The sequence below is a fragment of the Castor canadensis genome, chromosome 18 (genome assembly GCF_047511655.1).
Source record: "Castor canadensis chromosome 18, mCasCan1.hap1v2, whole genome shotgun sequence".
NCBI lineage: Eukaryota > Metazoa > Chordata > Mammalia > Rodentia > Castoridae > Castor > Castor canadensis.
The window spans coordinates 23547197-23571335 of record NC_133403.1 but is presented as its reverse complement, the minus strand read 5'-3'; positions in this window follow the sequence as shown (position 1 = coordinate 23571335).

Below are 24139 nucleotides of genomic sequence, written 5' to 3'. Positions count from 1 at the left end.
AAGCGGAGATAGGCTGTGTTTGCTCCAAATAGGCCTATTCAGCTGAGTTGAAGTAACACATGTTCCTCCCCAAAGAAAACCATGGATGCTAGAAACTGCAGCATTTAGCACCTTGTTCTTGTGAGAATTGATTCGTTTTGGAAAGTATCATTTCCTGCCAAGTAGGTGTTTCAAGGTGCAGATAGACTCTGTTTGCACTAAGTAGGCCTATTTAGGTGAGTTGAAGAAACACAGGTATAGCTAAAAAGACAATCACCTATATTGGAAGCCGCAGCTTCTAGCACATTGTTGGCCTTTGAGAATTGAGTTAGTTTTTGAAAGGAATACATCCTGCTAATCATAGTTTTCAAGCTGGACATAGGCTCATTGTGTTCCAAATAGGCCTAGTCAACTCAGTTGATGGAACACATGCACTTCTAGAAAGAAAACCATCTAGATAGAAGCAGGAGTTGCAACCACATTGTTTTCCTGTGAGACTTCCCAAAGGTTTTGGAAGGATAACTCCTGCAATTGTGACTTTTCAAGATGGAGAAGGTCTTATTTTCTTGCAAATAGGCCAGTTCAAGGAAGTTGATGAATCATGTGTGTATCTCGAAAGAACAAAATCTGTGTTAGATGCAAAGAATCTACCACTCTGTTTCCTTGTGAGACTGGAGTTACATTTTGAAAGGAATACGTCCTGCAAATCATAGTTTTCAAAGTGGAGAAAGGATCATTTCGCTCCAAATAGGCCTATTCTCCTAAGGAGATGTAACACATGGACCACTCAAAAGGAAACCGTCTGTGATGGAAGCATTTTCATTTAGCACGTTGTTTCCCTTTGAGACTTGAGTTATTTTTGAAAGGAATACTTACTGCCACCTAGGCGTTTCAAGGTGGAGAGAGCATGTGCTTACTCGAAATAGGCCTATTTGGGTGAATTGAAGATTCACATGCATGTATGCAAGGAAATCCATCAATGTTAGAAACTGCCACATCTAGCACAGTGCTTCCCTATGAGAATTCATTTAGTTTTTGAAAGCAATGCACCCTGCAAATATCAATATTCAAAGTAGGAGGCCCACCTCATTTCAAATAGGCCTATCAGCTAAGTTGAAGAAACACATGTATCTGTCAAAGGAAAAGCATCCATGTTATAAGCACATGGTTTCCTGTGAGAACTGTGTTAGTTTTTGAAAGGAATTTTTCAAGAATCTTAGGTGTTTGCAGGGGGAGATAGGCTGCGTTTGGTCCACTAGGGCTATTCAGCTGAGTAGAGGAAGTCCATGTACCTCTAAAAGAAAAGTATGCATGGTAGAAGCTCTAGCATCTAGCACAATGTTTCCCTTTGAGATTTGAATTGGACTTTGAGAAGAGTAATTCCTGCAATTCACAGTTTTCAAGGTCAAAAAGGCTCATTTTATTCCAAATAGCCCTACTTGGCTAAGTTGAAGAAACACAGGTATTTCTCAAAGGAAAACCATCCATGTTTGTAGCAGGAGCACGCACACATTGTTTTCCTGTGAGAAGTGTGTAAGTTTAGGAAAAGAATACTTCCTGCAACCTTGGTCTTTCAAGGTGGACATAGCCTCAGTTTCCTCCAAATAGGCCTATTCACCTGAGTTGAAGAACCATATGTATCTCTGCAAAGAAAACCAGCTATGAAAGAGGTGGCCGCCCAGAGCACATTGTTATCCCGTGAGACTCAGAAAGTTTTTGAAAGGAGTACTTCCTGCGAACCAAAGTTTTAAAGATGGAAAAGGCTCATTTGGCTGCACATCCACCAATTCATCTTACTTCAAGAAACACATGTATCTCTCGAAGGAAATCCATCTGTGTAGAAGCAGATGCTAGCAGCTCATTGTTTCGCTGTGATAACTGAGTTAACTTTGGAAAGAAATACTTCGCGAAAATTAGGTGATTCAAGGTGGAGATGGGCACTTTTTGCTCCATATAAGCCTATTCAAGTGAGGGGAAGAAACGCATGTAACTCTCCAAAGAAAACCATATGTGGTAGAAAGGTAGCATCTAGCACATTGTATTCCTCTGAGAATTGAGTTAGTTGTGAAAGGAATATTTCCAGTAAACCATTGTTTTCAAGGTGGAAAAGCACTCATTTGGTTGCAAATAGGCCTATTCAGCTATGTTGAAGGAACCCATGTATCCCTCAAATGAAAAACACCTGTGTTAGCAGCAGGAGCATCTAGCACCTTTTTTCCATGTGAGACTTGTGCGATGTTTTGAAAGGAAAATTTCCTGCAAAGGAAAGTTTTCAAAGGGGAGAAAGTCTCCTGGTGCTTCAACTAGGCCTATTCAGGGGAGGTGATGAAACACATGTGTCTCTCGAGGAAATCCTTCATTGTTCAATGCAGGAGCATCTAGCACATTCTTTTCCTGTGAGAATTGAGCTAGTTTTGAGAGAAATACTTCCTGCAACTTCGGTGTTTCAAGGTGCGGATAGATGCCGTTGGCTCCAACTAGGCATTTTCCATTGAGTTGAAGGAAGACATCTGTCTCTTCAAATAAAAATATCTGTTTAACAAGATGCAGCATCTAGCACCTTGTTTCCCTATGAGAATTGAATTTGGTTTAGAAAGGAATAACTCCTGCGAATCAGTATTTTCTAGGTGAAGAAAGACTCATTTTGTTCCAAAGAGGCCTATGCAGCTAACTTGAAGAAACACATGTATCTCTTGAAAGTCAATCATCTGTGTTAGAACCAGGAGGTTCTACCACATTGTTTCCCTGTAGAATTAGGTTAGTTTGTCACAGGAATACTTCCTGGAACTAAGGTGGTTGAAGGTGGAGATAGACTCTCTTTACTCCTTTCAAGTATATTCAGCTGAGTTGAAGAAACCCATGTATCTCTGCAAAGAAAACCATGTATGTTAGAAGCCGGAGCATCTCACACATTGTATTCCAGGGAGAACTGTGTCAGTTTTGGAAAGGAATGCTTCCTACAACTTTGGTGTCTCAAAGCGGAGATAGGCTGTGTTTGCTCCAAATAGGCCTATTCAGCTGAGTTGAAGTAACACATGTTCCTCCCCAAAGAAAACCATGGATGCTAGAAACTGCAGCATTTAGCACCTTGTTCTTGTGAGAATTGATTCGTTTTGGAAAGTATCATTTCCTGCCAAGTAGGTGTTTCAAGGTGCAGATAGACTCTGTTTGCACTAAGTAGGCCTATTTAGGTGAGTTGAAGAAACACAGGTATAGCTAAAAAGACAATCACCTATATTGGAAGCCGCAGCTTCTAGCACATTGTTGGCCTTTGAGAATTGAGTTAGTTTTTGAAAGGAATACATCCTGCTAATCATAGTTTTCAAGCTGGACATAGGCTCATTGTGTTCCAAATAGGCCTAGTCAACTCAGTTGATGGAACACATGCACTTCTAGAAAGAAAACCATCTAGATAGAAGCAGGAGTTGCAACCACATTGTTTTCCTGTGAGACTTCCCAAAGGTTTTGGAAGGATAACTCCTGCAATTGTGACTTTTCAAGATGGAGAAGGTCTTATTTTCTTGCAAATAGGCCAGTTCAAGGAAGTTGATGAATCATGTGTGTATCTCGAAAGAACAAAATCTGTGTTAGATGCAAAGAATCTACCACTCTGTTTCCTTGTGAGACTGGAGTTACATTTTGAAAGGAATACGTCCTGCAAATCATAGTTTTCAAAGTGGAGAAAGGATCATTTCGCTCCAAATAGGCCTATTCTCCTAAGGAGATGTAACACATGGACCACTCAAAAGGAAACCGTCTGTGATGGAAGCATTTTCATTTAGCACGTTGTTTCCCTTTGAGACTTGAGTTATTTTTGAAAGGAATACTTACTGCCACCTAGGCGTTTCAAGGTGGAGAGAGCATGTGCTTACTCGAAATAGGCCTATTTGGGTGAATTGAAGATTCACATGCATGTATGCAAGGAAATCCATCAATGTTAGAAACTGCCACATCTAGCACAGTGCTTCCCTATGAGAATTCATTTAGTTTTTGAAAGCAATGCACCCTGCAAATATCAATATTCAAAGTAGGAGGCCCACCTCATTTCAAATAGGCCTATCAGCTAAGTTGAAGAAACACATGTATCTGTCAAAGGAAAAGCATCCATGTTATAAGCACATGGTTTCCTGTGAGAACTGTGTTAGTTTTTGAAAGGAATTTTTCAAGAATCTTAGGTGTTTGCAGGGGGAGATAGGCTGCGTTTGGTCCACTAGGGCTATTCAGCTGAGTAGAGGAAGTCCATGTACCTCTAAAAGAAAAGTATGCATGGTAGAAGCTCTAGCATCTAGCACAATGTTTCCCTTTGAGATTTGAATTGGACTTTGAGAAGAGTAATTCCTGCAATTCACAGTTTTCAAGGTCAAAAAGGCTCATTTTATTCCAAATAGCCCTACTTGGCTAAGTTGAAGAAACACAGGTATTTCTCAAAGGAAAACCATCCATGTTTGTAGCAGGAGCACGCACACATTGTTTTCCTGTGAGAAGTGTGTAAGTTTAGGAAAAGAATACTTCCTGCAACCTTGGTCTTTCAAGGTGGACATAGCCTCAGTTTCCTCCAAATAGGCCTATTCACCTGAGTTGAAGAACCATATGTATCTCTGCAAAGAAAACCAGCTATGAAAGAGGTGGCCGCCCAGAGCACATTGTTATCCCGTGAGACTCAGAAAGTTTTTGAAAGGAGTACTTCCTGCGAACCAAAGTTTTAAAGATGGAAAAGGCTCATTTGGCTGCACATCCACCAATTCATCTTACTTCAAGAAACACATGTATCTCTCGAAGGAAATCCATCTGTGTAGAAGCAGATGCTAGCAGCTCATTGTTTCGCTGTGATAACTGAGTTAACTTTGGAAAGAAATACTTCGCGAAAATTAGGTGATTCAAGGTGGAGATGGGCACTTTTTGCTCCATATAAGCCTATTCAAGTGAGGGGAAGAAACGCATGTAACTCTCCAAAGAAAACCATATGTGGTAGAAAGGTAGCATCTAGCACATTGTATTCCTCTGAGAATTGAGTTAGTTGTGAAAGGAATATTTCCAGTAAACCATTGTTTTCAAGGTGGAAAAGCACTCATTTGGTTGCAAATAGGCCTATTCAGCTATGTTGAAGGAACCCATGTATCCCTCAAATGAAAAACACCTGTGTTAGCAGCAGGAGCATCTAGCACCTTTTTTCCATGTGAGACTTGTGCGATGTTTTGAAAGGAAAATTTCCTGCAAAGGAAAGTTTTCAAAGGGGAGAAAGTCTCCTGGTGCTTCAACTAGGCCTATTCAGGGGAGGTGATGAAACACATGTGTCTCTCGAGGAAATCCTTCATTGTTCAATGCAGGAGCATCTAGCACATTCTTTTCCTGTGAGAATTGAGCTAGTTTTGAGAGAAATACTTCCTGCAACTTCGGTGTTTCAAGGTGCGGATAGATGCCGTTGGCTCCAACTAGGCATTTTCCATTGAGTTGAAGGAAGACATCTGTCTCTTCAAATAAAAATATCTGTTTAACAAGATGCAGCATCTAGCACCTTGTTTCCCTATGAGAATTGAATTTGGTTTAGAAAGGAATAACTCCTGCGAATCAGTATTTTCTAGGTGAAGAAAGACTCATTTTGTTCCAAAGAGGCCTATGCAGCTAACTTGAAGAAACACATGTATCTCTTGAAAGTCAATCATCTGTGTTAGAACCAGGAGGTTCTACCACATTGTTTCCCTGTAGAATTAGGTTAGTTTGTCACAGGAATACTTCCTGGAACTAAGGTGGTTGAAGGTGGAGATAGACTCTCTTTACTCCTTTCAAGTATATTCAGCTGAGTTGAAGAAACCCATGTATCTCTGCAAAGAAAACCATGTATGTTAGAAGCCGGAGCATCTCACACATTGTATTCCAGGGAGAACTGTGTCAGTTTTGGAAAGGAATGCTTCCTACAACTTTGGTGTCTCAAAGCGGAGATAGGCTGTGTTTGCTCCAAATAGGCCTATTCAGCTGAGTTGAAGTAACACATGTTCCTCCCCAAAGAAAACCATGGATGCTAGAAACTGCAGCATTTAGCACCTTGTTCTTGTGAGAATTGATTCGTTTTGGAAAGTATCATTTCCTGCCAAGTAGGTGTTTCAAGGTGCAGATAGACTCTGTTTGCACTAAGTAGGCCTATTTAGGTGAGTTGAAGAAACACAGGTATAGCTAAAAAGACAATCACCTATATTGGAAGCCGCAGCTTCTAGCACATTGTTGGCCTTTGAGAATTGAGTTAGTTTTTGAAAGGAATACATCCTGCTAATCATAGTTTTCAAGCTGGACATAGGCTCATTGTGTTCCAAATAGGCCTAGTCAACTCAGTTGATGGAACACATGCACTTCTAGAAAGAAAACCATCTAGATAGAAGCAGGAGTTGCAACCACATTGTTTTCCTGTGAGACTTCCCAAAGGTTTTGGAAGGATAACTCCTGCAATTGAGACTTTTCAAGATGGAGAAGGTCTTATTTTTTTGCAAATAGGCCAGTTCAAGGAAGTTGATGAATCATGTGTGTATCTCGAAAGAACAAAATCTGTGTTAGATGCAAAGAATCTACCACTGTGTTTCCTTGTGAGACTGGAGTTACATTTTGAAAGGAATACGTCCTGCAAATCATAGTTTTCAAAGTGGAGAAAGGATCATTTCGCTCCAAATAGGCCTATTCTCCTAAGGAGATGTAACACATGGACCACTCAAAAGGAAACCGTCTGTGATGGAAGCATTTTCATTTAGCACGTTGTTTCCCTTTGAGACTTGAGTTATTTTTGAAAGGAATACTTACTGCCACCTAGGCGTTTCAAGGTGGAGAGAGCATGTGCTTACTCGAAATAGGCCTATTTGGGTGAATTGAAGATTCACATGCATGTATGCAAGGAAATCCATCAATGTTAGAAACTGCCACATCTAGCACAGTGCTTCCCTATGAGAATTCATTTAGTTTTTGAAAGCAATGCACCCTGCAAATATCAATATTCAAAGTAGGAGGCCCACCTCATTTCAAATAGGCCTATCAGCTAAGTTGAAGAAACACATGTATCTGTCAAAGGAAAAGCATCCATGTTATAAGCACATGGTTTCCTGTGAGAACTGTGTTAGTTTTTAAAAGGAATTTTTCAAGAATCTTAGGTGTTTGCAGGGGGAGATAGGCTGCGTTTGGTCCACTAGGGCTATTCAGCTGAGTAGAGGAAGTCCATGTACCTCTAAAAGAAAAGTATGCATGGTAGAAGCTCTAGCATCTAGCACAATGTTTCCCTTTGAGATTTGAATTGGACTTTGAGAAGAGTAATTCCTGCAAGTCACAGTTTTCAAGGTCAAAAAGGCTCATTTTATTCCAAATAGCCCTACTTGGCTAAGTTGAAGAAACACAGGTATTTCTCAAAGGAAAACCATCCATGTTTGTAGCAGGAGCACGCACACATTGTTTTCCTGTGAGAAGTGTGTAAGTTTAGGAAAAGAATACTTCCTGCAACCTTGGTCTTTCAAGGTGGACATAGCCTCAGTTTCCTCCAAATAGGCCTATTCACCTGAGTTGAAGAACCATATGTATCTCTGCAAAGAAAACCAGCTATGAAAGAGGTGGCCGCCCAGAGCACATTGTTATCCCGTGAGACTCAGAAAGTTTTTGAAAGGAGTACTTCCTGCGAACCAAAGTTTTAAAGATGGAAAAGGCTCATTTGGCTGCACATCCACCAATTCATCTTACTTCAAGAAACACATGTATCTCTCGAAGGAAATCCATCTGTGTAGAAGCAGAAGCTAGCAGCACATTGTTTCGCTGTGATAACTGAGTTAACTTTGGAAAGAAATACTTCGCGAAAATTAGGTGATTCAAGGTGGAGATGGGCACTTTTTGCTCCATATAAGCCTATTCAAGTGAGGGGAAGAAACGCATGTAACTCTCCAAAGAAAACCATATGTGGTAGAAAGGTAGCATCTAGCACATTGTATTCCTCTGAGAATTGAGTTAGTTGTGAAAGGAATATTTCCAGTAAACCATTGTTTTCAAGGTGGAAAAGCACTCATTTGGTTGCAAATAGGCCTATTCAGCTATGTTGAAGGAACCCATGTATCCCTCAAATGAAAAACACCTGTGTTAGCAGCAGGAGCATCTAGCACCTTTTTTCCATGTGAGACTTGTGCGATGTTTTGAAAGGAAAATTTCCTGCAAAGGAAAGTTTTCAAAGGGGAGAAAGTCTCCTGGTGCTTCAACTAGGCCTATTCAGGGGAGGTGATGAAACACATGTGTCTCTCGAGGAAATCCTTCATTGTTCAATGCAGGAGCATCTAGCACATTCTTTTCCTGTGAGAATTGAGCTAGTTTTGAGAGAAATACTTCCTGCAACTTCGGTGTTTCAAGGTGCGGATAGATGCCGTTGGCTCCAACTAGGCATTTTCCATTGAGTTGAAGGAAGACATCTGTCTCTTCAAATAAAAATATCTGTTTAACAAGATGCAGCATCTAGCACCTTGTTTCCCTATGAGAATTGAATTTGGTTTAGAAAGGAATAACTCCTGCGAATCAGTATTTTCTAGGTGGAGAAAGACTCATTTTGTTCCAAAGAGGCCTATGCAGCTAACTTGAAGAAACACATGTATCTCTTGAAAGTCAATCATCTGTGTTAGAACCAGGAGGTTCTACCACATTGTTTCCCTGTAGAATTAGGTTAGTTTGTCACAGGAATACTTCCTCGACCTAAGGTGGTTGAAGGTGGAGATAGACTCTCTTTACTCCTTTCAAGTATATTCAGCTGAGTTGAAGAAACCCATGTATCTCTGCAAAGAAAACCATGTATGTTAGAAGCCGGAGCATCTCACACATTGTATTCCAGGGAGAACTGTGTCAGTTTTGGAAAGGAATGCTTCCTACAACTTTGGTGTCTCAAAGCGGAGATAGGCTGTGTTTGCTCCAAATAGGCCTATTCAGCTGAGTTGAAGTAACACATGTTCCTCCCCAAAGAAAACCATGGATGCTAGAAACTGCAGCATTTAGCACCTTGTTCTTGTGAGAATTGATTCGTTTTGGAAAGTATCATTTCCTGCCAAGTAGGTGTTTCAAGGTGCAGATAGACTCTGTTTGCACTAAGTAGGCCTATTTAGGTGAGTTGAAGAAACACAGGTATAGCTAAAAAGACAATCACCTATATTGGAAGCCGCAGCTTCTAGCACATTGTTGGCCTTTGAGAATTGAGTTAGTTTTTGAAAGGAATACATCCTGCTAATCATAGTTTTCAAGCTGGACATAGGCTCATTGTGTTCCAAATAGGCCTAGTCAACTCAGTTGATGGAACACATACACTTCTAGAAAGAAAACCATCTAGATAGAAGCAGGAGTTGCAACCACATTGTTTTCCTGTGAGACTTCCCAAAGGTTTTGGAAGGATAACTCCTGCAATTGTGACTTTTCAAGATGGAGAAGGTCTTATTTTCTTGCAAATAGGCCAGTTCAAGGAAGTTGATGAATCATGTGTGTATCTCGAAAGAACAAAATCTGTGTTAGATGCAAAGAATCTACCACTCTGTTTCCTTGTGAGACTGGAGTTACATTTTGAAAGGAATACGTCCTGCAAATCATAGTTTTCAAAGTGGAGAAAGGATCATTTCGCTCCAAATAGGCCTATTCTCCTAAGGAGATGTAACACATGGACCACTCAAAAGGAAACCGTCTGTGATGGAAGCATTTTCATTTAGCACGTTGTTTCCCTTTGAGACTTGAGTTATTTTTGAAAGGAATACTTACTGCCACCTAGGCGTTTCAAGGTGGAGAGAGCATGTGCTTACTCGAAATAGGCCTATTTGGGTGAATTGAAGATTCACATGCATGTATGCAAGGAAATCCATCAATGTTAGAAACTGCCACATCTAGCACAGTGCTTCCCTATGAGAATTCATTTAGTTTTTGAAAGCAATGCACCCTGCAAATATCAATATTCAAAGTAGGAGGCCCACCTCATTTCAAATAGGCCTATCAGCTAAGTTGAAGAAACACATGTATCTGTCAAAGGAAAAGCATCCATGTTATAAGCACATGGTTTCCTGTGAGAACTGTGTTAGTTTTTGAAAGGAATTTTTCAAGAATCTTAGGTGTTTGCAGGGGGAGATAGGCTGCGTTTGGTCCACTAGGGCTATTCAGCTGAGTAGAGGAAGTCCATGTACCTCTAAAAGAAAAGTATGCATGGTAGAAGCTCTAGCATCTAGCACAATGTTTCCCTTTGAGATTTGAATTGGACTTTGAGAAGAGTAATTCCTGCAATTCACAGTTTTCAAGGTCAAAAAGGCTCATTTTATTCCAAATAGCCCTACTTGGCTAAGTTGAAGAAACACAGGTATTTCTCAAAGGAAAACCATCCATGTTTGTAGCAGGAGCACGCACACATTGTTTTCCTGTGAGAAGTGTGTAAGTTTAGGAAAAGAATACTTCCTGCAACCTTGGTCTTTCAAGGTGGACATAGCCTCAGTTTCCTCCAAATAGGCCTATTCACCTGAGTTGAAGAACCATATGTATCTCTGCAAAGAAAACCAGCTATGAAAGTGGTGGCCGCCCAGAGCACATTGTTATCCCGTGAGACTCAGAAAGTTTTTGAAAGGAGTACTTCCTGCGAACCAAAGTTTTAAAGATGGAAAAGGCTCATTTGGCTGCACATCCACCAATTCATCTTACTTCAAGAAACACATGTATCTCTCGAAGGAAATCCATCTGTGTAGAAGCAGATGCTAGCAGCTCATTGTTTCGCTGTGATAACTGAGTTAACTTTGGAAAGAAATACTTCGCGAAAATTAGGTGATTCAAGGTGGAGATGGGCACTTTTTGCTCCATATAAGCCTATTCAAGTGAGGGGAAGAAACGCATGTAACTCTCCAAAGAAAACCATATGTGGTAGAAAGGTAGCATCTAGCACATTGTATTCCTCTGAGAATTGAGTTAGTTGTGAAAGGAATATTTCCAGTAAACCATTGTTTTCAAGGTGGAAAAGCACTCATTTGGTTGCAAATAGGCCTATTCAGCTATGTTGAAGGAACCCATGTATCCCTCAAATGAAAAACACCTGTGTTAGCAGCAGGAGCATCTAGCACCTTTTTTCCATGTGAGACTTGTGCGATGTTTTGAAAGGAAAATTTCCTGCAAAGGAAAGTTTTCAAAGGGGAGAAAGTCTCCTGGTGCTTCAACTAGGCCTATTCAGGGGAGGTGATGAAACACATGTGTCTCTCGAGGAAATCCTTCATTGTTCAATGCAGGAGCATCTAGCACATTCTTTTCCTGTGAGAATTGAGCTAGTTTTGAGAGAAATACTTCCTGCAACTTCGGTGTTTCAAGGTGCGGATAGATGCCGTTGGCTCCAACTAGGCATTTTCCATTGAGTTGAAGGAAGACATCTGTCTCTTCAAATAAAAATATCTGTTTAACAAGATGCAGCATCTAGCACCTTGTTTCCCTATGAGAATTGAATTTGGTTTAGAAAGGAATAACTCCTGCGAATCAGTATTTTCTAGGTGAAGAAAGACTCATTTTGTTCCAAAGAGGCCTATGCAGCTAACTTGAAGAAACACATGTATCTCTTGAAAGTCAATCATCTGTGTTAGAACCAGGAGGTTCTACCACATTGTTTCCCTGTAGAATTAGGTTAGTTTGTCACAGGAATACTTCCTGGAACTAAGGTGGTTGAAGGTGGAGATAGACTCTCTTTACTCCTTTCAAGTATATTCAGCTGAGTTGAAGAAACCCATGTATCTCTGCAAAGAAAACCATGTATGTTAGAAGCCGGAGCATCTCACACATTGTATTCCAGGGAGAACTGTGTCAGTTTTGGAAAGGAATGCTTCCTACAACTTTGGTGTCTCAAAGCGGAGATAGGCTGTGTTTGCTCCAAATAGGCCTATTCAGCTGAGTTGAAGTAACACATGTTCCTCCCCAAAGAAAACCATGGATGCTAGAAACTGCAGCATTTAGCACCTTGTTCTTGTGAGAATTGATTCGTTTTGGAAAGTATCATTTCCTGCCAAGTAGGTGTTTCAAGGTGCAGATAGACTCTGTTTGCACTAAGTAGGCCTATTTAGGTGAGTTGAAGAAACACAGGTATAGCTAAAAAGACAATCACCTATATTGGAAGCCGCAGCTTCTAGCACATTGTTGGCCTTTGAGAATTGAGTTAGTTTTTGAAAGGAATACATCCTGCTAATCATAGTTTTCAAGCTGGACATAGGCTCCTTGTGTTCCAAATAGGCCTAGTCAACTCAGTTGATGGAACACATGCACTTCTAGAAAGAAAACCATCTAGATAGAAGCAGGAGTTGCAACCACATTGTTTTCCTGTGAGACTTCCCAAAGGTTTTGGAAGGATAACTCCTGCAATTGTGACTTTTCAAGATGGAGAAGGTCTTATTTTCTTGCAAATAGGCCAGTTCAAGGAAGTTGATGAATCATGTGTGTATCTCGAAAGAACAAAATCTGTGTTAGATGCAAAGAATCTACCACTCTGTTTCCTTGTGAGACTGGAGTTACATTTTGAAAGGAATACGTCCTGCAAATCATAGTTTTCAAAGTGGAGAAAGGATCATTTCGCTCCAAATAGGCCTATTCTCCTAAGGAGATGTAACACATGGACCACTCAAAAGGAAACCGTCTGTGATGGAAGCATTTTCATTTAGCACGTTGTTTCCCTTTGAGACTTGAGTTATTTTTGAAAGGAATACTTACTGCCACCTAGGCGTTTCAAGGTGGAGAGAGCATGTGCTTACTCGAAATAGGCCTATTTGGGTGAATTGAAGATTCACATGCATGTATGCAAGGAAATCCATCAATGTTAGAAACTGCCACATCTAGCACAGTGCTTCCCTATGAGAATTCATTTAGTTTTTGAAAGCAATGCACCCTGCAAATATCAATATTCAAAGTAGGAGGCCCACCTCATTTCAAATAGGCCTATCAGCTAAGTTGAAGAAACACATGTATCTGTCAAAGGAAAAGCATCCATGTTATAAGCACATGGTTTCCTGTGAGAACTGTGTTAGTTTTTGAAAGGAATTTTTCAAGAATCTTAGGTGTTTGCAGGGGGAGATAGGCTGCGTTTGGTCCACTAGGGCTATTCAGCTGAGTAGAGGAAGTCCATGTACCTCTAAAAGAAAAGTATGCATGGTAGAAGCTCTAGCATCTAGCACAATGTTTCCCTTTGAGATTTGAATTGGACTTTGAGAAGAGTAATTCCTGCAATTCACAGTTTTCAAGGTCAAAAAGGCTCATTTTATTCCAAATAGCCCTACTTGGCTAAGTTGAAGAAACACAGGTATTTCTCAAAGGAAAACCATCCATGTTTGTAGCAGGAGCACGCACACATTGTTTTCCTGTGAGAAGTGTGTAAGTTTAGGAAAAGAATACTTCCTGCAACCTTGGTCTTTCAAGGTGGACATAGCCTCAGTTTCCTCCAAATAGGCCTATTCACCTGAGTTGAAGAACCATATGTATCTCTGCAAAGAAAACCAGCTATGAAAGAGGTGGCCGCCCAGAGCACATTGTTATCCCGTGAGACTCAGAAAGTTTTTGAAAGGAGTACTTCCTGCGAACCAAAGTTTTAAAGATGGAAAAGGCTCATTTGGCTGCACATCCACCAATTCATCTTACTTCAAGAAACACATGTATCTCTCGAAGGAAATCCATCTGTGTAGAAGCAGATGCTAGCAGCTCATTGTTTCGCTGTGATAACTGAGTTAACTTTGGAAAGAAATACTTCGCGAAAATTAGGTGATTCAAGGTGGAGATGGGCACTTTTTGCTCCATATAAGCCTATTCAAGTGAGGGGAAGAAACGCATGTAACTCTCCAAAGAAAACCATATGTGGTAGAAAGGTAGCATCTAGCACATTGTATTCCTCTGAGAATTGAGTTAGTTGTGAAAGGAATATTTCCAGTAAACCATTGTTTTCAAGGTGGAAAAGCACTCATTTGGTTGCAAATAGGCCTATTCAGCTATGTTGAAGGAACCCATGTATCCCTCAAATGAAAAACACCTGTGTTAGCAGCAGGAGCATCTAGCACCTTTTTTCCATGTGAGACTTGTGCGATGTTTTGAAAGGAAAATTTCCTGCAAAGGAAAGTTTTCAAAGGGGAGAAAGTCTCCTGGTGCTTCAACTAGGCCTATTCAGGGGAGGTGATGAAACACATGTGTCTCTCGAGGAAATCCTTCATTGTTCAATGCAGGAGCATCTAGCACATTCTTTTCCTGTGAGAATTGAGCTAGTTTTGAGAGAAATACTTCCTGCAACTTCGGTGTTTCAAGGTGCGGATAGATGCCGTTGGCTCCAACTAGGCATTTTCCATTGAGTTGAAGGAAGACATCTGTCTCTTCAAATAAAAATATCTGTTTAACAAGATGCAGCATCTAGCACCTTGTTTCCCTATGAGAATTGAATTTGGTTTAGAAAGGAATAACTCCTGCGAATCAGTATTTTCTAGGTGAAGAAAGACTCATTTTGTTCCAAAGAGGCCTATGCAGCTAACTTGAAGAAACACATGTATCTCTTGAAAGTCAATCATCTGTGTTAGAACCAGGAGGTTCTACCACATTGTTTCCCTGTAGAATTAGGTTAGTTTGTCACAGGAATACTTCCTGGAACTAAGGTGGTTGAAGGTGGAGATAGACTCTCTTTACTCCTTTCAAGTATATTCAGCTGAGTTGAAGAAACCCATGTATCTCTGCAAAGAAAACCATGTATGTTAGAAGCCGGAGCATCTCACACATTGTATTCCAGGGAGAACTGTGTCAGTTTTGGAAAGGAATGCTTCCTACAACTTTGGTGTCTCAAAGCGGAGATAGGCTGTGTTTGCTCCAAATAGGCCTATTCAGCTGAGTTGAAGTAACACATGTTCCTCCCCAAAGAAAACCATGGATGCTAGAAACTGCAGCATTTAGCACCTTGTTCTTGTGAGAATTGATTCGTTTTGGAAAGTATCATTTCCTGCCAAGTAGGTGTTTCAAGGTGCAGATAGACTCTGTTTGCACTAAGTAGGCCTATTTAGGTGAGTTGAAGAAACACAGGTATAGCTAAAAAGACAATCACCTATATTGGAAGCCGCAGCTTCTAGCACATTGTTGGCCTTTGAGAATTGAGTTAGTTTTTGAAAGGAATACATCCTGCTAATCATAGTTTTCAAGCTGGACATAGGCTCATTGTGTTCCAAATAGGCCTAGTCAACTCAGTTGATGGAACACATGCACTTCTAGAAAGAAAACCATCTAGATAGAAGCAGGAGTTGCAACCACATTGTTTTCCTGTGAGACTTCCCAAAGGTTTTGGAAGGATAACTCCTGCAATTGTGACTTTTCAAGATGGAGAAGGTCTTATTTTCTTGCAAATAGGCCAGTTCAAGGAAGTTGATGAATCATGTGTGTATCTCGAAAGAACAAAATCTGTGTTAGATGCAAAGAATCTACCACTCTGTTTCCTTGTGAGACTGGAGTTACATTTTGAAAGGAATACGTCCTGCAAATCATAGTTTTCAAAGTGGAGAAAGGATCATTTCGCTCCAAATAGGCCTATTCTCCTAAGGAGATGTAACACATGGACCACTCAAAAGGAAACCGTCTGTGATGGAAGCATTTTCATTTAGCACGTTGTTTCCCTTTGAGACTTGAGTTATTTTTGAAAGGAATACTTACTGCCACCTAGGCGTTTCAAGGTGGAGAGAGCATGTGCTTACTCGAAATAGGCCTATTTGGGTGAATTGAAGATTCACATGCATGTATGCAAGGAAATCCATCAATGTTAGAAACTGCCACATCTAGCACAGTGCTTCCCTATGAGAATTCATTTAGTTTTTGAAAGCAATGCACCCTGCAAATATCAATATTCAAAGTAGGAGGCCCACCTCATTTCAAATAGGCCTATCAGCTAAGTTGAAGAAACACATGTATCTGTCAAAGGAAAAGCATCCATGTTATAAGCACATGGTTTCCTGTGAGAACTGTGTTAGTTTTTGAAAGGAATTTTTCAAGAATCTTAGGTGTTTGCAGGGGGAGATAGGCTGCGTTTGGTCCACTAGGGCTATTCAGCTGAGTAGAGGAAGTCCATGTACCTCTAAAAGAAAAGTATGCATGGTAGAAGCTCTAGCATCTAGCACAATGTTTCCCTTTGAGATTTGAATTGGACTTTGAGAAGAGTAATTCCTGCAATTCACAGTTTTCAAGGTCAAAAAGGCTCATTTTATTCCAAATAGCCCTACTTGGCTAAGTTGAAGAAACACAGGTATTTCTCAAAGGAAAACCATCCATGTTTGTAGCAGGAGCACGCACACATTGTTTTCCTGTGAGAAGTGTGTAAGTTTAGGAAAAGAATACTTCCTGCAACCTTGGTCTTTCAAGGTGGACATAGCCTCAGTTTCCTCCAAATAGGCCTATTCACCTGAGTTGAAGAACCATATGTATCTCTGCAAAGAAAACCAGCTATGAAAGAGGTGGCCGCCCAGAGCACATTGTTATCCCGTGAGACTCAGAAAGTTTTTGAAAGGAGTACTTCCTGCGAACCAAAGTTTTAAAGATGGAAAAGGCTCATTTGGCTGCACATCCACCAATTCATCTTACTTCAAGAAACACATGTATCTCTCGAAGGAAATCCATCTGTGTAGAAGCAGATGCTAGCAGCTCATTGTTTCGCTGTGATAACTGAGTTAACTTTGGAAAGAAATACTTCGCGAAAATTAGGTGATTCAAGGTGGAGATGGGCACTTTTTGCTCCATATAAGCCTATTCAAGTGAGGGGAAGAAACGCATGTAACTCTCCAAAGAAAACCATATGTGGTAGAAAGGTAGCATCTAGCACATTGTATTCCTCTGAGAATTGAGTTAGTTGTGAAAGGAATATTTCCAGTAAACCATTGTTTTCAAGGTGGAAAAGCACTCATTTGGTTGCAAATAGGCCTATTCAGCTATGTTGAAGGAACCCATGTATCCCTCAAATGAAAAACACCTGTGTTAGCAGCAGGAGCATCTAGCACCTTTTTTCCATGTGAGACTTGTGCGATGTTTTGAAAGGAAAATTTCCTGCAAAGGAAAGTTTTCAAAGGGGAGAAAGTCTCCTGGTGCTTCAACTAGGCCTATTCAGGGGAGGTGATGAAACACATGTGTCTCTCGAGGAAATCCTTCATTGTTCAATGCAGGAGCATCTAGCACATTCTTTTCCTGTGAGAATTGAGCTAGTTTTGAGAGAAATACTTCCTGCAACTTCGGTGTTTCAAGGTGCGGATAGATGCCGTTGGCTCCAACTAGGCATTTTCCATTGAGTTGAAGGAAGACATCTGTCTCTTCAAATAAAAATATCTGTTTAACAAGATGCAGCATCTAGCACCTTGTTTCCCTATGAGAATTGAATTTGGTTTAGAAAGGAATAACTCCTGCGAATCAGTATTTTCTAGGTGAAGAAAGACTCATTTTGTTCCAAAGAGGCCTATGCAGCTAACTTGAAGAAACACATGTATCTCTTGAAAGTCAATCATCTGTGTTAGAACCAGGAGGTTCTACCACATTGTTTCCCTGTAGAATTAGGTTAGTTTGTCACAGGAATACTTCCTGGAACTAAGGTGGTTGAAGGTGGAGATAGACTCTCTTTACTCCTTTCAAGTATATTCAGCTGAGTTGAAGAAACCCATGTATCTCTGCAAAGAAAACCATGTATGTTAGAAGCCGGAGCATCTCACACATTGTATTCCAGGGAGAACTGTGTCAGTTTTGGAAAGGAATGCTTCCTACAACTTTGGTGTCTCAAAGCGGAGATAGGCTGTGTTTGCTCCAAATAGGCCTATTCAGCTGAGTTGAAGTAACACATGTTCCTCCCCAAAGAAAACCATGGATGCTAGAAACTGCAGCATTTAGCACCTTGTTCTTGTGAGAATTGATTCGTTTTGGAAAGTATCATTTCCTGCCAAGTAGGTGTTTCAAGGTGCAGATAGACTCTGTTTGCACTAAGTAGGCCTATTTAGGTGAGTTGAAGAAACACAGGTATAGCTAAAAAGACAATCACCTATATTGGAAGCCGCAGCTTCTAGCACATTGTTGGCCTTTGAGAATTGAGTTAGTTTTTGAAAGGAATACATCCTGCTAATCATAGTTTTCAAGCTGGACATAGGCTCATTGTGTTCCAAATAGGCCTAGTCAACTCAGTTGATGGAACACATGCACTTCTAGAAAGAAAACCATCTAGATAGAAGCAGGAGTTGCAACCACATTGTTTTCCTGTGAGACTTCCCAAAGGTTTTGGAAGGATAACTCCTGCAATTGTGACTTTTCAAGATGGAGAAGGTCTTATTTTCTTGCAAATAGGCCAGTTCAAGGAAGTTGATGAATCATGTGTGTATCTCGAAAGAACAAAATCTGTGTTAGATGCAAAGAATCTACCACTCTGTTTCCTTGTGAGACTGGAGTTACATTTTGAAAGGAATACGTCCTGCAAATCATAGTTTTCAAAGTGGAGAAAGGATCATTTCGCTCCAAATAGGCCTATTCTCCTAAGGAGATGTAACACATGGACCACTCAAAAGGAAACCGTCTGTGATGGAAGCATTTTCATTTAGCACGTTGTTTCCCTTTGAGACTTGAGTTATTTTTGAAAGGAATACTTACTGCCACCTAGGCGTTTCAAGGTGGAGAGAGCATGTGCTTACTCGAAATAGGCCTATTTGGGTGAATTGAAGATTCACATGCATGTATGCAAGGAAATCCATCAATGTTAGAAACTGCCACATCTAGCACAGTGCTTCCCTATGAGAATTCATTTAGTTTTTGAAAGCAATGCACCCTGCAAATATCAATATTCAAAGTAGGAGGCCCACCTCATTTCAAATAGGCCTATCAGCTAAGTTGAAGAAACACATGTATCTGTCAAAGGAAAAGCATCCATGTTATAAGCACATGGTTTCCTGTGAGAACTGTGTTAGTTTTTGAAAGGAATTTTTCAAGAATCTTAGGTGTTTGCAGGGGGAGATAGGCTGCGTTTGGTCCACTAGGGCTATTCAGCTGAGTAGAGGAAGTCCATGTACCTCTAAAAGAAAAGTATGCATGGTAGAAGCTCTAGCATCTAGCACAATGTTTCCCTTTGAGATTTGAATTGGACTTTGAGAAGAGTAATTCCTGCAATTCACAGTTTTCAAGGTCAAAAAGGCTCATTTTATTCCAAATAGCCCTACTTGGCTAAGTTGAAGAAACACAGGTATTTCTCAAAGGAAAACCATCCATGTTTATAGCAGGAGCACGCACACATTGTTTTCCTGTGAGAAGTGTGTAAGTTTAGGAAAAGAATACTTCCTGCAACCTTGGTCTTTCAAGGTGGACATAGCCTCAGTTTCCTCCAAATAGGCCTATTCACCTGAGTTGAAGAACCATATGTATCTCTGCAAAGAAAACCAGCTATGAAAGAGGTGGCCGCCCAGAGCACATTGTTATCCCGTGAGACTCAGAAAGTTTTTGAAAGGAGTACTTCCTGCGAACCAAAGTTTTAAAGATGGAAAAGGCTCATTTGGCTGCACATCCACCAATTCATCTTACTTCAAGAAACACATGTATCTCTCGAAGGAAATCCATCTGTGTAGAAGCAGAAGCTAGCAGCACATTGTTTCGCTGTGATAACTGAGTTAACTTTGGAAAGAAATACTTCGCGAAAATTAGGTGATTCAAGGTGGAGATGGGCACTTTTTGCTCCATATAAGCCTATTCAAGTGAGGGGAAGAAACGCATGTAACTCTCCAAAGAAAACCATATGTGGTAGAAAGGTAGCATCTAGCACATTGTATTCCTCTGAGAATTGAGTTAATTGTGAAAGGAATATTTCCAGTAAACCATTGTTTTCAAGGTGGAAAAGCACTCATTTGGTTGCAAATAGGCCTATTCAGCTATGTTGAAGGAACCCATGTATCCCTCAAATGAAAAACACCTGTGTTAGCAGCAGGAGCATCTAGCACCTTTTTTCCATGTGAGACTTGTGCGATGTTTTGAAAGGAAAATTTCCTGCAAAGGAAAGTTTTCAAACGGGAGAAAGTCTCCTGGTGCTTCAACTAGGCCTATTCAGGGGAGGTGATGAAACACATGTGTCTCTCGAGGAAATCCTTCATTGTTCAATGCAGGAGCATCTAGCACATTCTTTTCCTGTGAGAATTGAGCTAGTTTTGAGAGAAATACTTCCTGCAACTTCGGTGTTTCAAGGTGCGGATAGATGCCGTTGGCTCCAACTAGGCATTTTCCATTGAGTTGAAGGAAGACATCTGTCTCTTCAAATAAAAATATCTGTTTAACAAGATGCAGCATCTAGCACCTTGTTTCCCTATGAGAATTGAATTTGGTTTAGAAAGGAATAACTCCTGCGAATCAGTATTTTCTAGGTGGAGAAAGACTCATTTTGTTCCAAAGAGGCCTATGCAGCTAACTTGAAGAAACACATGTATCTCTTGAAAGTCAATCATCTGTGTTAGAACCAGGAGGTTCTACCACATTGTTTCCCTGTAGAATTAGGTTAGTTTGTCACAGGAATACTTCCTGGAACTAAGGTGGTTGAAGGTGGAGATAGACTCTCTTTACTCCTTTCAAGTATATTCAGCTGAGTTGAAGAAACCCATGTATCTCTGCAAAGAAAACCATGTATGTTAGAAGTCGGAGCATCTCACACATTGTATTCCAGGGAGAACTGTGTCAGTTTTGGAAAGGAATGCTTCCTACAACTTTGGTGTCTCAAAGCGGAGATAGGCTGTGTTTGCTCCAAATAGGCCTATTCAGCTGAGTTGAAGTAACACATGTTCCTCCCCAAAGAAAACCATGGATGCTAGAAACTGCAGCATTTAGCACCTTGTTCTTGTGAGAATTGATTCGTTTTGGAAAGTATCATTTCCTGCCAAGTAGGTGTTTCAAGGTGCAGATAGACTCTGTTTGCACTAAGTAGGCCTATTTAGGTGAGTTGAAGAAACACAGGTATAGCTAAAAAGACAATCACCTATATTGGAAGCCGCAGCTTCTAGCACATTGTTGGCCTTTGAGAATTGAGTTAGTTTTTGAAAGGAATACATCCTGCTAATCATAGTTTTCAAGCTGGACATAGGCTCATTGTGTTCCAAATAGGCCTAGTCAACTCAGTTGATGGAACACATGCACTTCTAGAAAGAAAACCATCTAGATAGAAGCAGGAGTTGCAACCACATTGTTTTCCTGTGAGACTTCCCAAAGGTTTTGGAAGGATAACTCCTGCAATTGATACTTTTCAAGTTGGAGTAATTCTCATTTTCTTGCAAATAGGCCAGTTCAAGGAAGTTGATGAATCATGTGTGTATCTCGAAAGAACAAAATCTGTGTTAGATGCAAAGAATCTACCACTCTGTTTCCTTGTGAGACTGGAGTTACATTTTGAAAGGAATACGTCCTGCCAATCATAGTTTTCAAAGTGGAGAAAGGATCATTTTGCTCCAAACAGGCCTATTCCCCTAAGGAGATGTAACACATGGACCTCTCAAAAGGAAACCGTCTGTGATGGAAGCATTTGCATTTAGCACGTTGTTTCCCTTTGAGACTTGAGTTATTTTTGAAAGGAATACTTACTGCCACCTAGGCGTTTCAAGGTGGAGAGAGCATGTGCTTACTCGAAATAGACCTATTTGGGTGAATTGAAGATTCACATGCATGTATGCAAAGAATTCCATCAATGTTAGAAACTTCCACATCTAGCACAGTGCTTCCCTATGAGAATTCATTTAGTTTTTGAAAGCAATGCACCCTGCAAATGTCAATATTCAAAGTAGTCGGCTCACCTCATTTCAAATAGGCCTAGTCAGCTAAGTTGAAGAAACACATGTATCTGTCAAAGGAAAACCATCCATGTTAGAGGCACATGTTTTCCTGTGAGAACTGTGTTAGTTTTTGAAAGGAATTCTTCAAGAATCTTAGGTGTTTGCAGGGGGAGATAGGCTGCGTTTGGTCCATTAGGGCTATTCTCTAAAAGAAAAGTATGCATGGTAGAAGCTCTAGGATCTAGCACAATGTTTCCCTTTGAGAGTTGAATTGGAGCTTGAGAAGAGTAATTCCTGCAATTCACAGTTTTCAAGGTCAAAAAGGCTCATTTTATTCCAAATAGCCCTACTTGACTAAGTTGAAGAAACACAGGTATTTCTCAAAGGAAAACCATCCGTGTTTGAAGCAGGAGCACCGAGCACATTCTTTTCCTGTGAGAAGTGCGTTAGTTTAGGAAAAGAATACTTCTTGCAACCACGGTCTTTTAAGGTGGACATAGCCTCAGTTTCCTCCAAATAGGCCTATTCACCTGAGTTGAAGAACCATATGTATCTCTCCAAAGAAAACCAGCTATGAAAGTGGCTGCCGCCTTGAGAACATTGTTATCCCGTGACACTCAGAAAGTTTTTGAAAGGAGTACTTCCTGCGAACCAAAGTTTTCCAGATGGAAAAGGCTCATTTGGCTGCAGATCCACCAATTCATCTTACTTCAAGAAACACATGTATCTCTCGAAGGAAATCCATCTCTCTAGAAGCAGAAGCTAGCAGCACATTGTTTCTCTGTGATAACTGAGTTAACTTTGGAATGAAATACTTCGTGAAAATTAGGTGATTCAAGGTGGAGATGGGCACTTTTTGCTCCAAATAAGCCTATTCAAGTGAGGGGAAGAAACGCATGTAACTCTCCAAAGAAAACCAAATGTGGTAGAAAGGTAGCATCTAGCACATTGTATTACTCTGAGAATTGAGTTACTTGTGAAAGGAAGATTTCCAGTAAAAATTGTTTTCGAGGTGGAAAAGCACTCATTTGGTTGCAAATAGGCCTATTCAGCTAAGTTGAAGGAACCCATGTGTCCCTCAAATGGAAAACACCTGTGTTAGCAGCAGTAGCATCTAGCACCTTTTTTACATGTGAGACTTGTGTTATGTTTTGAAAGGAAAATGTCCTGCAAAGGAAAGTTTTCAAAGGGGAGAAAGTCTCCTGGTGCTTCAACTAGGCCTATTCAGGGGAGGTGATGAAGCACATGTGTCTCTCGAGGAAATCCTTCATTGTTCAATGCAGTAGCATCTAGCACATTCTTTTCCTGAGAGAATTGAGCTAGTTTTGAGAGAAAAACTTCCTGCAACTTCGGTGTTTCAAGGTGCAGATAGATGCCGTTGGCTCCAACTAGGTATTTTCCATTGAGTTGAAGGAAGACATCTGTCTCTTCAAATAAAAATATCTGTTTAACAAGATGCAGCATCTAGCACCTTTTTTCCCTACGAGAATTGAATATGGTTTAGAAAGGAATAATTCCTGCAAATCATTATTTTCTAGGTGGAGAAAGACTCATTTTTTTCCAAAGAGGCCTATGCAGCTAACTTGAAGAATCACATGTATCTTTTGAAAGTCAATCATCTGTGTTAGAACCAGGAGGTTTTACCACATTGTTTCCCTGTAGAATTAGGTTAGTTTGCCAAAGGAATACTTCCTGGAACTAAGGTGGGTGAAGGTGGAGTTAGACTCTGTTTGCTCCTTTCAAGTATATTCAGCTGAGTTGAAGAAACCCATGTATCTCTGCAAAGAAAACCATGTATGTTAGAAGCCGGAGCATCTAACACATTGTATTCCAGGGAGAACTGTGCCAGTTTTGGAAAGGAATGCTTCCTGCAACTTTGGTGTGTCAAAGTGGAGATAGGCTGTGTTTGCTCCAAATAGGCCTATTCAGCTGAGTTGAAGTAACACATGTTCCTCCCCAAAGAAAACCATGGATGCTAGAAACTGCAGCATTTAGCACCTTGTTCTTTTGAGAATTGATTCATTTTGGAAAGGATTATTTCCTGCCACGTAGGTGTTTCAAGGTGCAGATAGACTCTGTTTGCACTAAGTAGGCCTATTTAGGTGAGTTGAAGAAACACAGGTATAGCTAAAAGACAATCACCTATATTGGAAGCCGCAGCTTGTAGCACATTGTTGGCCTTTGAGAATTGAGTTAGTTTTTGAAAGGAATACATCCTGCTAATCATAGTTTTCAAGCTGGACATAGGCTCATTGTGTTCCTAGTCAACTCAGTTGATGAAACACATGCATTCCTAGAAAGAAAACCATCTAGATAGAAGCAGGAGTTGCAACCACATTGTTTTCCTGTGAGACTTCCCAAAGGTTTTGGAAGGATAACTCCTGCAATTGATACTTTTCAAGGTGGAGAAA